The 13,157-nt window shown below is 43.9% G+C and overlaps 1 non-coding gene across 1 annotated transcript; it reads right to left on the bottom strand.

The window, feature by feature from the left end:
- Positions 1-38: 38 nt before the first annotated feature.
- Positions 39-120, bottom strand: trnal-aag (transfer RNA leucine (anticodon AAG)). The gene has a single exon. It is a non-coding gene; the product is annotated as a tRNA-Leu (tRNA).
- Positions 121-13,157: the final 13,037 nt, after the last annotated feature.

The following is a 13,157-nucleotide window of genomic DNA, read 5'->3' as shown; positions in this document are numbered from 1 at the left end:
ATAATTCTTTATGAAAATTTAAACAAAGAAAAAAACATTGGCAGCGGTGGGATTCGAACCCACGCCCCCGAAGAGACTGGAGCCTTAATCCAGCGCCTTAGACCGCTCGGCCACGCTACCTTCGCGCACAGCATGAACTCTATAAGTTTATGTTTAATTTCTTTAAATTCATCTGACTCGCTAATGAAGACCAGCAGACATATCCCACCATTTACACTACATAACCAAATGTATGTGGACACATTTGCTGATATAACAACCTCCACTCTTCTGGGACGCTTTCCATTAGATGTTGGAACATTACTGCAGGGACTTGTTTCCATTCAGTCACAAGAGCGTTAGTGAGGTCGGGCACTGATGTTGGACGATTAGGCCTGGCAGCCAGTCGACGTTCCAATTCATCCCAAAGGTGTTCGATGGGGTTGAGGTCAGGATTCTATGCAGGCCAGTCAAGTTCTTCCACACCAATCTCCACAAACCATTTCTGTATGTTTCCTACTTTGTGCACCAGGCAGTAGTTGTGTGTGGGTAAAATCACTGGGGAAGCAAAGCCACTTGCTATGTGTTGTAATAGTTCAATAATTTATTGAAATGCCTTGTGAATGTGATATTGGCCTAGAGACAGGGACAATAAGAAGACACAGTGGCAGAATAAATTCACCTTTATTTATTTATTATTATTATTTTATTTTTTATTTTATTCTTCTTGGGCCTCTATAACTATATCTATTGTTTTTTGTTGTTGTTGTGTGATTTGGATTAATCCCCTCTACCACACGGAACCCCACTAATCTACTAACGGAACGCAAGAGGTGGCTAATAACAGACCTTCATCTTATGCTAGCTTCCTACCGATGGCCTGGCTAGTTGTCTAAATCGCCGTGACCCCCAACCTCTCTACTCACTGGACCCTTTTGATCACTCGACTAAGCATGCCTCTTCTTATTGTCAATATGCCTTGTCCATTGCTGTTCTGGTTAGTGTTTATTGGCTTATTTCACTGTAGAGCCTCTAGTCCTGCCTCTAGTCCTGCTCACTATACCTTATCCAACCTATTAGTTCCACCACCCACACATGCAATGACATCCCCTGGTTTCAATGATGTTTCTAGAGACAATATCTCTCTCTTCATCACTCAATACCTAGGTTTACCTTACCTACACTGTATTCACATCCTACCATACCTTTGTCTGTACATTATACCTTGATGCTATTTTATCGCCCCCAGAAACCTCCTTTTACTCTCTGTTCCAGACGTTCTAGACGACCAATTCTTATTGCTTTTAGCCATACCCTTATTTGACTCCTCCTCTGTTCCTCTGGCGACGTAGAGGTGAATCCAGGCCCTGCAGTGCCTAGCTCCACTCCTATTCCCCAGGCGCTCTCTTTTGATGACTTCTGTAACCGTAATAGCCTTGGTTTCATGCATGTTAACATTAGAAGCCTCCTCCCTAAGTTTGTTCTATTCACTGCTTTAGCACACTCTGCCAACCCAGATGTTCTAGCTGTGTCTGAATCCTGGTTTAGGAAGACCACCAAAAATTCTGAAATTTTAATCCCAAACTACAACATTTTCAGACAAGATAGAACTGCCAAAGGGGGCAGTGTTGCAATCTACTGCAAAGATAGCCTGCAGAGTTCTGTCCTACTATCCAGGTCTGTACCCAAACAATTTGAACTTCTACTTTTAAAAATCCACCTCTCTAAAAACAAGTCTCTCACTGTTGCCGCCTGCTATAGACCACCCTCTGCCCCCAGCTGTGCTCTGGACACCATATGTGAACTGATTGACCCCCATCTATCTTCAGAGCTCGTGCTGCTAGGCGACCTAAACTGGAACATGCTTAACACCCCAGCCATCCTACAATCTAAACTTGATGCCCTCAATCTCACACAAATTATCAATGAACCTACCAGGTACCTCCCCAAAGCCTTAAACACGGGCACCCTCATAGATATCATCCTAACCAACTTGCCCTCTAAATACACCTTTGCTGTCTTCAACCAAGATCTCAGCGATCACTGCCTCATTGCCTGCATCCGTAATGGGTCAGCGATCAAACGACCTCCACTCATCACTGTCAAACGCTCCCTGAAACACTTCAGCGAGCAGGCCTTTCTAATCGACCTGGCCGGGGTATCCTGGAAGGATATTGATCTCATCCCGTCAGTAGAGGATGTCTGGATATTTTTTTTAAATGCCTTCCTAACCATCTTAAATAAACATGCCCCATTCAAGAAATTTAGAACAAGGAACAGATATAACCCTTGGTTCTCCCCAGACCTGCCCACTGCATTGAAGATAGGAAACACTGTCACCACTGATAAATCCACCATAATTGAGAATTTCAATAAGCATTTTTCTACGGCTGGCCATGCTTTCTACCTGGCTACTCCTACCCCGATCATCAGCACTGCACCCCCCACAGCAACTCGCCCAAGCCTTCCCCATTTCTCCTTCTCCCAAATCCGTTCAGCTGATGTTCTGAAAGAGCTGCAAAATCGGGTCCCCTACAAATCAGCCGGGCTAGACAATCTGGACCCTTTCTTTCTAAAATGATCTGCCAAAATTGTTGCCACACCTATTACTAGCCTGTTCAACCTCTCTTTCGTGTCGTCTGAGATTCCCAAAGATTGGAAAGCAGCTGCGGTCATCCCCCTCTACAAAGGGGGGGACACTCTTGACCCAAACTGCTACAGACCTATATCTATCCTACCATGCCTTTCTAAGGTCTTCGAAAGCCAAGTCAACAAACAGATTACTGACCATTTCGAATCTCACCATACCTTCTCTGCTATGCAATCTGGTTTCAGAGCTGGTCATGGGTGCACCTCAGCCACGCTCAAGGTCCTAAACGATATCTTAACCGCCATCGATAAGAAACATTACTGTGCAGCCGTATTCATTGATCTGGCCAAGGCTTTCGACTCTGTCAATCACCACATCCTCATCGGCAGACTCGACAGCCTTGGTTTCTCAAATGATTTCCTCGCCTGGTTCACCTACGACTTCTCTGATAGAGTTCAGTGTGTCAAATCGGAGGGTCTGCTGTCCGGACCTCTGGCAGTCTCTATGGGGGTGCCACAGGGTTCAATTCTTGGACTGACTCTCTTCTCTGTATACATCAATGAGGTCGCTCTTGCTGCTGGTGAGTCTCTGATCCACCTCTACGCAGACGACACCATTCTATATACTTCTGGCCCTTCTTTGGACACTGTGTTAACAACCCTCCAGGCAAGCTTCAATGCCATACAACTCTCCTTCCGTGGCCTCCAATTGCTCTTAAATACAAGTAAAACTAAATGCATGCTCTTCAACCGATCGCTACCTGCACCTGCCCGCCTGTCCAACATCACTACTCTGGACGGCTCTGACAACTACAAATACTTAGGTGTCTGGTTAGACTGTAAACTCTCCTTCCAGACCCATATCAAACATCTCCAATCCAAAGTTAAATCTAGAATTGGCTTCCTATTTCGCAACAAAGCATTCTTCACTCATGCTGCCAAACATACCCTTGTAAAACTGACCATCCTACCAATCCTCAACTTTGGCGATGTCATTTACAAAATAGCCTCCAATACCCTACTCAACAAATTGGATGCAGTCTATCACAGTGCAATCCGTTTTGTCACCAAAGCACCATATACTACCCACCATTGCAACCTGTACGCTCTCGTTGACTGGCCCTCGCTTCATACTCGTCGCCAAACCCACTGGCTCCATGTCATCTACAAGACCCTGCTAGGTAAAGTCCCCCCTTATCTCAGCTCGCTGGTCACCATAGCATCTCCCACCTGTAGCACACGCTCCAGCAGGTATATCTCTCTAGTCACCCCCAAAACCAATTCTTTCTTTGGCCGCCTCTCCTTCCAGATCTCTGCTGCCAATGACTGGAACGAACTACAAAAATCTCTGAAACTGGAAAGACTTATCTCCCTCACTAGCTTTAAGCACCAACTGTCAGAGCAGCTCACAGATTACTGCACCTGTACATAGCCCACCTATAATTTAGCCCAAACTACCTCTTTCCCTACTGTATTTAATTTATTTATTTATTTTGCTCCTTTGCACCCCATTATTTTTATTTCTACTTTGCACATTCTTCCATTGCAAATCTACCATTCCAGTGTTTTACTTGCTATCTTGTATTTACTTTGCCACCATGGCCTTTTTTTGCCTTTACCTCCCTTATCTCACCTCATTTGCTCACATCGTATATAGACTTGTTTATACTGTATTATTGACTGTATGTTTGTGTAACTCTGTGTCGTTGTATGTGTCGAACTGCTTTGCTTTATCTTGGCCAGGTCGAAATTGTAAGTGAGAACTTGTTCTCAACTTGCCTACCTGGTTAAATAAAGGTGAAATAAAAATAAAAAAATAAAATAAATACAAATTTGATCACAAAAAGTCCACAAAGCATATTGCATGTGGGTGATTTTAGCAAATATGGGGCTTTATGTGTCTCAGGGTTAGATCTTTAATACAACATTTTCATTTAGATTTGTTTATTTCACATTAAGTAGAGACTAAAATAACCTTACATTTTTCAGATTTCAAAATGTTTTTTTACATTTTATCTTCTAAACTATTTCATGTCTGTATTTCACTGTTTTGCACTATTTTTGTCCTGTTTCACACCCAGACACTTTACATTCTACACTTATAAAAGTCTTGATAATTATAACATTTTTAATGCACTTGTTGTATTTAGGATCGGACCCTTTTTTTCCCATTTTCGCCTAAAATGACAAACCCAAATCTTACTGCCTGTCACGCCCTGGCCTTAGTTATCTTTGTTTTCTCTATTATTTTGGTTAGGCCAGGGTGTGACATGGGTGATTTATGTGTTTTGTCTTGTCTAGGGTTTTTTGTAGATTTATGGGGTTGTGTTCTTTTAGGTGTCTAGGTAAGTCTATGGTTGCCTGAATTGGTTCTCAATCAAAACAATAAACGTTGTTTATCGTTGTCTCTGATTGGGAGCCATATTTAGGCAGCCATATTCTTTGGGTATTTTGTGGGTGATTGTTTCCTGTCTTTGTGTTTTATGCACCAGTTAGGACTGTTACGGTTTTCACGTTTATTGTTTTGTAGTTTGTTCATGTTTGAGTTTTCTTATTAAAAAACCATGAACTATAACCACGCTGCGTTTTGGTCCGCCTCTCCTTCCCAGGAAGAAAGCCGTGACACTGCCTGTAGTTCAGGACCTTGATACCATTTGAAAGGAACCACTTTGAAGTTTGTAGAAATATTAAATTAATGTAGGAGAATATAACACATTAGATCTGGTAAAAGACCATACAAACAAAAAAAACTTTTTTTTCAATATTTAAAAAAAAAATCATCTTTGAAATGCAAGAGAAATGCCATAATATAATATTGGAGTTTAGGCGCAATTTAGATTTTGGCACTAGATGGTGTGCAAAGTTTCAGATTGATCCAATGAAGCGTTGCAATACTGCACAATATTTCCGTTTCCGGTTCCGGGTTGGAGCGAGCGGTCGCATTCGCACTTCGCTCTGCAGGTTGTATAACTTTTTCATTACATTTCATTATAGTACAACGGTTGATTTGTCTAATCTTAGCAATTCTTCTTAGCTAGCTACATAGCCGTCCTTGTATCAGAGATAATTGCATAATTATCGTATTTCGTCGCCCTAACGTAGCCTTCACTGCTATTCGCCCAGGAGCTAGCAAGCGCTAGCTAACGCACACAGATTAGCATCACTGTAGTGCTATTCACTCAACTGTACGACTTGATTAGTCTAGTGTTAGCTAGCTACATAGCTGTCTTTGTTTCCAAGATAATTGTGTAGTTTAGTGTGTGTAGCCTTGGAGTGATTATCTTAATTCACTGAGGTTCGCTAGCCAGCTATTTGTCGTCCTTAACGTAGGAGACTCTGCTAGCTAGCCAACAGCTAACAGCTAACAGCTAGCCAACAACAACCCGGTCGCATTCCGCTTCGCTCCACAGTTAGTATCACATTTTCATTTCATTTCATTACAGTACAACGGTTTGATTTGTTTGATCGTAGCTAGCTACATAGCCGTCTTTGTTTCAAAGATAATTGTGTAGTCTAGAGCGATTTCCTAGGTTAGCTAGCCAGCTATTGTCGTTCTTTTAACGCAACGTAACGTAGACAACACTGCTAGCTAGCCAGCTAGCCCCCGATTAGCAGCACTGTAGAAACTATTACACTCAACGGAACGACTTGATTAGTGTAGTGTCAACAACGCAGCCACTGCCAGCTAGCCTACTTTAGCAGTACTGTATCATTTTAATCATTTTAGTCAATAAGACTCTTGCTACGTAAGCTTAACTTTCTGAACATTCGAGACGTGTAGTCCACTTGTCATTCCAATCTCCTTGCATTAGCGTAGCCTTTTCTGTAGCCTGTCAACTGTCTGTCTATCCCTGTTCTCTCCTCTCTGCACAGACCATACAAACGCTCCACACCGCGTGGCCGCGACCACCCTAATCTGGTGGTCCCAGCGCGTACGACCCACGTGGAGTTCCAGGTCTCCGGTAGCCTCTGGAACTGCCGATCTGCGGCCAACAAGGCAGAGTTCATCTCAGCCTATGCCTCCCTCCAGTCCCTTGACTTCTTGGCACTGACGGAAACATGGATCACCACAGATAACACTGCTACTCCTACTGCTCTCTCCTCGTCCGCCCACGTGTTCTCGCACACCCCGAGAGCTTCTGGTCAGCGGGGTGGTGGCACCGGGATCCTCATCTCTCCCAAGTGGTCTTTCTCTCTTTCTCCCCTTACCCATCTGTCTATCGCCTCCTTTGAATTCCATGCTGTCACAGTTACCAGCCCTTTCAAGCTTAACATCCTTATCATTTATCGCCCTCCAGGTTCCCTCTGAGAGTTCATCAATGAGCTTGATGCCTTGATAAGCTCCTTTCCTGAGGACGGCTCACCTCTCACAGTTCTGGGCGACTTTAACCTCCCCACGTCTACCTTTGACTCATTCCTCTCTGCCTCCTTCTTTCCACTCCTCTCCTCTTTTGACCTCACCCTCTCACCTTCCCCCCTACTCACAAGGCAGGCAATACGCTTGACCTCATCCTTACTAGATGCTGTTCTTCCACTAACCTCATTGCAACTCCCTCCAAGTCTCCGACCACTACCTTGTATCCTTTTCCCTCTCGCTCTCATCCAACACTTCCCACACTGCCCCTACTCGGATGGTATCGCGCCGTCCCAACCTTCGCTCTCTCTCCCCGCTACTCTCTCCTCTTCCATCATATCATCTCTTCCTCTGCTCAAACTTTCTCCAACCTATCTCCTGATTCTGCCTCCTCAACCCTCCTCTCCTCCCTTACTGCATCCTTTGACTCCCTATGTCCCCTATCCTCCAGGCCGGCTCGGTCCTCCCTCCCGCTCCGTGGCTCGACGACTCCTTGCGAGCTCACAGAACAGGGCTCCGGGCAGCCGAGCGGAAATGGAGGAAAACTCGCCTCCCTGCGGACCTGGCATCCTTTCACTCCCTCCTCTCTACATTTTCCTCCTCTGTCTCTGCTGCTAAAGCCACTTTCTACCATTCTAAATTCCAAGCATCTGCCTCTAACCCTAGGAAGCTCTTTGCCACCTTCTCCTCCCTCCTGAATCCTCCCCCCTCCTCCTCTCTGCAGATGACTTCGTCAACCATTTTGAAAAGAAGGTCGACGACATCCGATCCTCGTTTGCTAAGTCAAACGACACCGCTGGTTCTGCTCACACTGCCCTACCCTATGCTCTGACCTCTTTCTCCCCCTCTCTCCAGATGAAATCTCGCGTCTTGTGACGGCCGGCCGCCCAACAACCTGCCCGCTTGACCCTATCCCCTCCTCTCTTCTCCAGACCATTTCCGGAGACCTTCTCCCTTACCTCACCTCGCTCATCAACTCATCCCTGACCGCTGGCTACGTCCCTCCCGTCTTCAAGAGAGCGAGAGTTGCACCCTTCTGAAAAAACCTACACTCGATCCCTCCGATGTCAACAACTACAGACCAGTATCCCTTCTCTCTTTTCTCTCCAAAACTCTTGAGCGTGCCGTCCTTGGCCAGCTCTACCGCTATCTCTCTCAGAATGACCTTCTTGATCCAAATCAGTCAGGTTTCAAGACTAGTCATTCAACTGAGACTGCTCTTCTCTGTATCACGGAGGCGCTCCGCACCGCTAAAGCTAACTCTCTCTCCTCTGCTCTCATCCTTCTAGACCTATCGGCTGCCTTCGATACTGTGAACCATCAGATCCTCCTCTCCACCCTCTCCGAGTTGGGCATCTCCGGCGCGGCCCACGCTTGGATTGCGTCCTACCTGACAGGTCGCTCCTACCAGGTGGCGTGGCGAGAATCTGTCTCCTCACCACGCGCTCTCACCACTGGTGTCCCCCAGGGCTCTGTTCTAGGCCCTCTCTTATTCTCGCTATACACCAAGTCACTTGGCTCTGTCATAACCTCACATGGTCTCTCCTATCATTGCTATGCAGACGACACACAATTAATCTTCTCCTTTCCCCCTTCTGATGACCAGGTGGCGAATCGCATCTCTGCATGTCTGGCAGACATATCAGTGTGGATGACGGATCACCACCTCAAGCTGAACCTCAGCAAGACGGAGCTCCTCTTCCTCCCGGGAAGGACTGCCCGTTCCATGATCTCGCCATCACGGTTGACAACTCCATTGTGTCCTCCTCCCAGAGCGCTAAGAACCTTGGCGTGATCCTGGACAACACCCTGACGTTCTCAACTAACATCAAGGCGGTGTCCCGTTCCTGTAGGTTCATGCTCTACAACATCCGCAGAGTACGACCCTGCCTCACACAGGAAGCGGCGCAGGTCCTAATCCAGGCACTTGTCATCTCCCGTCTTGATTACTGCAACTCGCTGTTGGCTGGGCTCCCTGCCTGTGCCATTAAACCCCTACAACTCATCCAGAACGCCGCAGCCCGTCTGGTGTTCAACCTTCCCAAGTTCTCTCACGTCACCCCGCTCCTCCGCTCTCTCCACTGGCTTCCAGTTGAGGCTCGCATCCGCTACAAGACCATGGTGCTTGCCTACGGAGCTGTGAGGGGAACGGCACCTCAGTACCTCCAGGCTCTGATCAGGCCCTACACCCAAACAAGGGCACTGCGTTCATCCACCTCTGGCCTGCTCGCCTCCCTACCACTGAGGAAGTACAGTTCCCGCTCAGCCCAGTCAAAACTGTTCGCTGCTCTGGCCCCCCAATGGTGGAACAAACTCCCTCACGACGCCAGGACAGCGGAGTCAATCACCACCTTCCGGAGACACCTGAAACCCCACCTCTTCAAGGAATACCTAGGATAGGGTAAGTAAGGGTAAGTAATCCTTCTCACCCCCCCCCCCCCTTCTCCCCCCTTCTCCCCCAAAAAAAAAAAAAAAAGATTTAGATGCAAGTGGCTGTTCCACTGGATGTCATAAGGTGTATGCACCAATTTGTAAGTCGCTCTGGATAAGAGCGTCTGCTAAATGACTTAAATGTATGTAATGTAAATGTATCAAGTCTGCCCAAATGTGCAGAATTGGTACGTATCTATAGAGAGACCAGACAAAAATATAGAGAGAACAAACAAAAATGTGGTAATGAAAAATTTAAGTTTACACACTTCCAGGAATGTCATACATGATGGATCATTAGCTCATTCACTAACTTTCACACATCTAGATGGCCGGGCGTGGTGGGTGTGGAGCTAGAGACAGCAGGGGTTCAAACTGTAGAACTCAGTTCCTACATTTTAATATAAAAAAATATATTTTATCAAACAAATCTATGCTACATTTTATATCTGGGTCCCTAAGGATGACAAATCAGAGCAAGATTATTGAATGTAAGTACATTATTTACCTTTAGAGGTGAATGTATCAAACCAGTTGCCGTGATAAAAGTGTTTTGTTGCTGTGCACTCTCCTCAAACAATAGCATGGTATTTTTTCACTGTAGTAGTTACTGTAAATTGGACATTGCAGTTAGACTAACAGGAATTTAAGCTTTCTGCCCATATAAGACATGTCTATGTCCTGGAAAGTTTGCTGTTCCTTCTAATGTCATTCTAATCACATTAGCGCACGTTAGCAACAAACATTCCGGTATAGGGACACCCCGTAGCGATTAAAAAAAGAGTCAAATAAATGGAAACTACGTATATATTAGATATGCATAAGCCATTTTATACTTTTTTTTAACACAAAATAAAAATAAAATAAATCTCTAAGTATTGTGTCATCACCACGAAGAGCAAATTACATGATAATAACCTTTCAACATTTTGTGTACTTGGTTAGCATGGATATGAATAGTAACATGGATGTCATGGAGGTGAATTCCAATTTAGATGCCAGGAAATGATAGAAAATAAAGGTAAATATGACTTCATACATCATTACCAAATAGGCTATAATTTTATCAAATTATGTTAGATTTTTGAAATAATGTTTTAATTATGTGTATTTAGGATACATTGTATGCTAGCTGTTCAACAGGAGTTAGCATTCTAGAATCCCTGCTATTTACAGTATGACTAAATACTGTAAAGATGTCATTCCCACCACACGTCATTACCACCATATAACTGTGATGGTAAGGACAGAATGTGGTGGTAATGAGTGGTGATAATGGTGGTAATGAGTTCATACATTTTACTTACCTTAAGACCTGAAAAGACAAACAAATTACATATATGATTATGGTTAAGTTGAAATTGGACACCTATTTGCAAAATAAGACCATTACATGTTGTATTAGGATAGGACGATTGAGTGCTTTTGATGTCTATTTATGTGACCTACTATGGTTATTACTGAATTTAATTATTTATAAAAAATGTTTCTGTAAGATGTCCTCTAAATCAACCAAGGAGAGGACAAGGACATACGCTATATATACATAAGTATGTGTTCACGCCTTCAAATAAGTGGATCAAATGAGTGGATTCGGCTTTTTCAGCCACACCTGTTGCTGAAAGGTGTATACAATTGAGCACACAGCCATGCAATCTCCATAGACAAACACTGGCAGTAGAATAGTCCATACTAAAGAGCTCAGTGACTTTCAACGTGGAACCGTCATACTGTAGGATGCCACCGTTCCTTCAAGTCAGTTTGTCAAATTCTTGCCCTGCTAGAGCTGCCCTGATCAACTTTAAGTGCTGTGATTGTGAAGTGGAAATGTCTACGAGCAACAACGGCTCATTCGCGAAGTGGTAGGCCACACAAGCTCACAGGACGAAACCGCCAAGTGCTGAAGCGCGTAGCGCGTAAAAATCATCTCTCCTACATTGTAACACTGACTACAAAGTTCCAAACTGCCTCAAGAAGCAACGTCAGCAAAATAACTGTTCGCCGGGAGCTTCATGAAATAGGTTTCCATAGACAAGCAACTTCACACAAGCATAAGATCACCATGCACAATCACACTTCACCATCCTGCAGTCCGATGGACAAATCTGGGTTTGAAGGATGCCAGGAGAACGCTACCTGCCCCAATGCAGAGTGCCAACGGTAAAGTTTGGTGGAGGAGGAATACTGGTCTGAGGCTGTTTTTCATGCTTTGGACTAGGCCACTTAGTTGCAGTGAAGGGAAATCTTAACGCTACAGCATACAATGACATTCTAGATGATTCTGTGCTTCCAACTTTGTGGCAACAGTTTTGGGAAAGCCCTTTCCTGTTTCATCATGACAATGCCCCTGTGCACAAAGCGAGGTGCATACAGAAATGGCTTGTCGAGATCGGTGTGGAAGAAATTGTCTGGCCTGCACAGAGCCCTGACCTCAACCCCATCGAACACCTTTGAATTGGAACTAATAGTCTGTTCTATATCTTCAATAAAATTAAACACGTACAACTGTGACATTAAAATGTTAAACGTAATTTTTTGTTTAATATGAAATGTAATTTCCACCACACTCTGTCATTACCACAATGCTAAGTCATTACCATCACACCAAATATTTTAGAGGCAAAGGTGTATTTAAATTACAATTGATATTGATGATTTTTCCCATATGTGAACCTTATACTGTATGCTTGTTCTTAAGATAATTTCTAAAGTAATGTAAAATGTTAAGATATTGATGTGGTAAATACATGTTTCTGGGTATCATCAAGGCATATATGGACCTTTAGACATGACAATGATGAATACATATAATTAAGAAGAAATAAAATTCACGTGAAATGTTATATGAAATACCGTAGGCACAATTTCTGTCATTTTCTTTTCAACTAAAATATCACATTTAATGACACGGTGGTTATGACATTTCCCCTTGGGTATTTGGCCAAACCGATAAAAACCTTAAATAGTATGGTCTCAGCCACTATTAGATATTTTTTTCCAGACAGAGTGAAGAAAATATTCAGATAGATAAAAAGCAGTTTCAAGAGGTTTCATTTTCCAAACCATTTTACATCCAAAAGTGCCTGTATTTGCTAAATCAACCACATACAGTAACAGAAAGTAACATGGCCTACAGCATGGTCAAGCAAGTTCATGTTTCCCAACATTTTCGGACCACTAAACAACTATTGATTTAGAACCAAAGAGAGTTACCGCAAGTCGCAAAGAAAACAGGAGCTGCCTCCACGATTCCAGCACCATTTCAACTTCCACATCATCAAATCTTAACAAAGGGCTGCAGTTAGTTTCAGAATGGGTGGCAAGGAATATGTTCATTCTAAATATTTCAAAAACGAAAAGCATTGTATTTGGGACAAATCATTCACTAAATCCTAAACCTCGACTAAATATTGTAATGAATAGACCCTAATGTGGAAATTGAGCAAGTTGAGGTGACTAAACAGCTTGGAATAACCCTGGATTGTAAACTGTCATGGTCAAAACATATTGAGACAACAGTAGCTAAGATAGGGAGAAATCTGTCCATAATAAAGCTCTGCCCTGCTTTTTGAACAACACTATCAGCAAGGCAGGTACTACAGGCCCTAGTTTTGTCGCACCTGGACTACTGTTCAGTCGTGTGGTCAGGTGCCTCCAAAGAGGGACTTAGGAAAATTGCAATTGGCTCAGAACAGCTGGCCCTCGGATGTACACAGAGAGCTAACATGAGTAATATGTATGTCAATCTCTTCTGGCTCAAAGGGGAGGACAGATGAACTTCATCACTACTTGTATTTGTGAGAGG

This window comes from Oncorhynchus keta, chromosome 13 (assembly GCF_023373465.1).
Source record: "Oncorhynchus keta strain PuntledgeMale-10-30-2019 chromosome 13, Oket_V2, whole genome shotgun sequence".
Classification (NCBI taxonomy): domain Eukaryota; kingdom Metazoa; phylum Chordata; class Actinopteri; order Salmoniformes; family Salmonidae; genus Oncorhynchus; species Oncorhynchus keta.
This window is presented reverse-complemented; position numbering and strand designations above follow the sequence as displayed.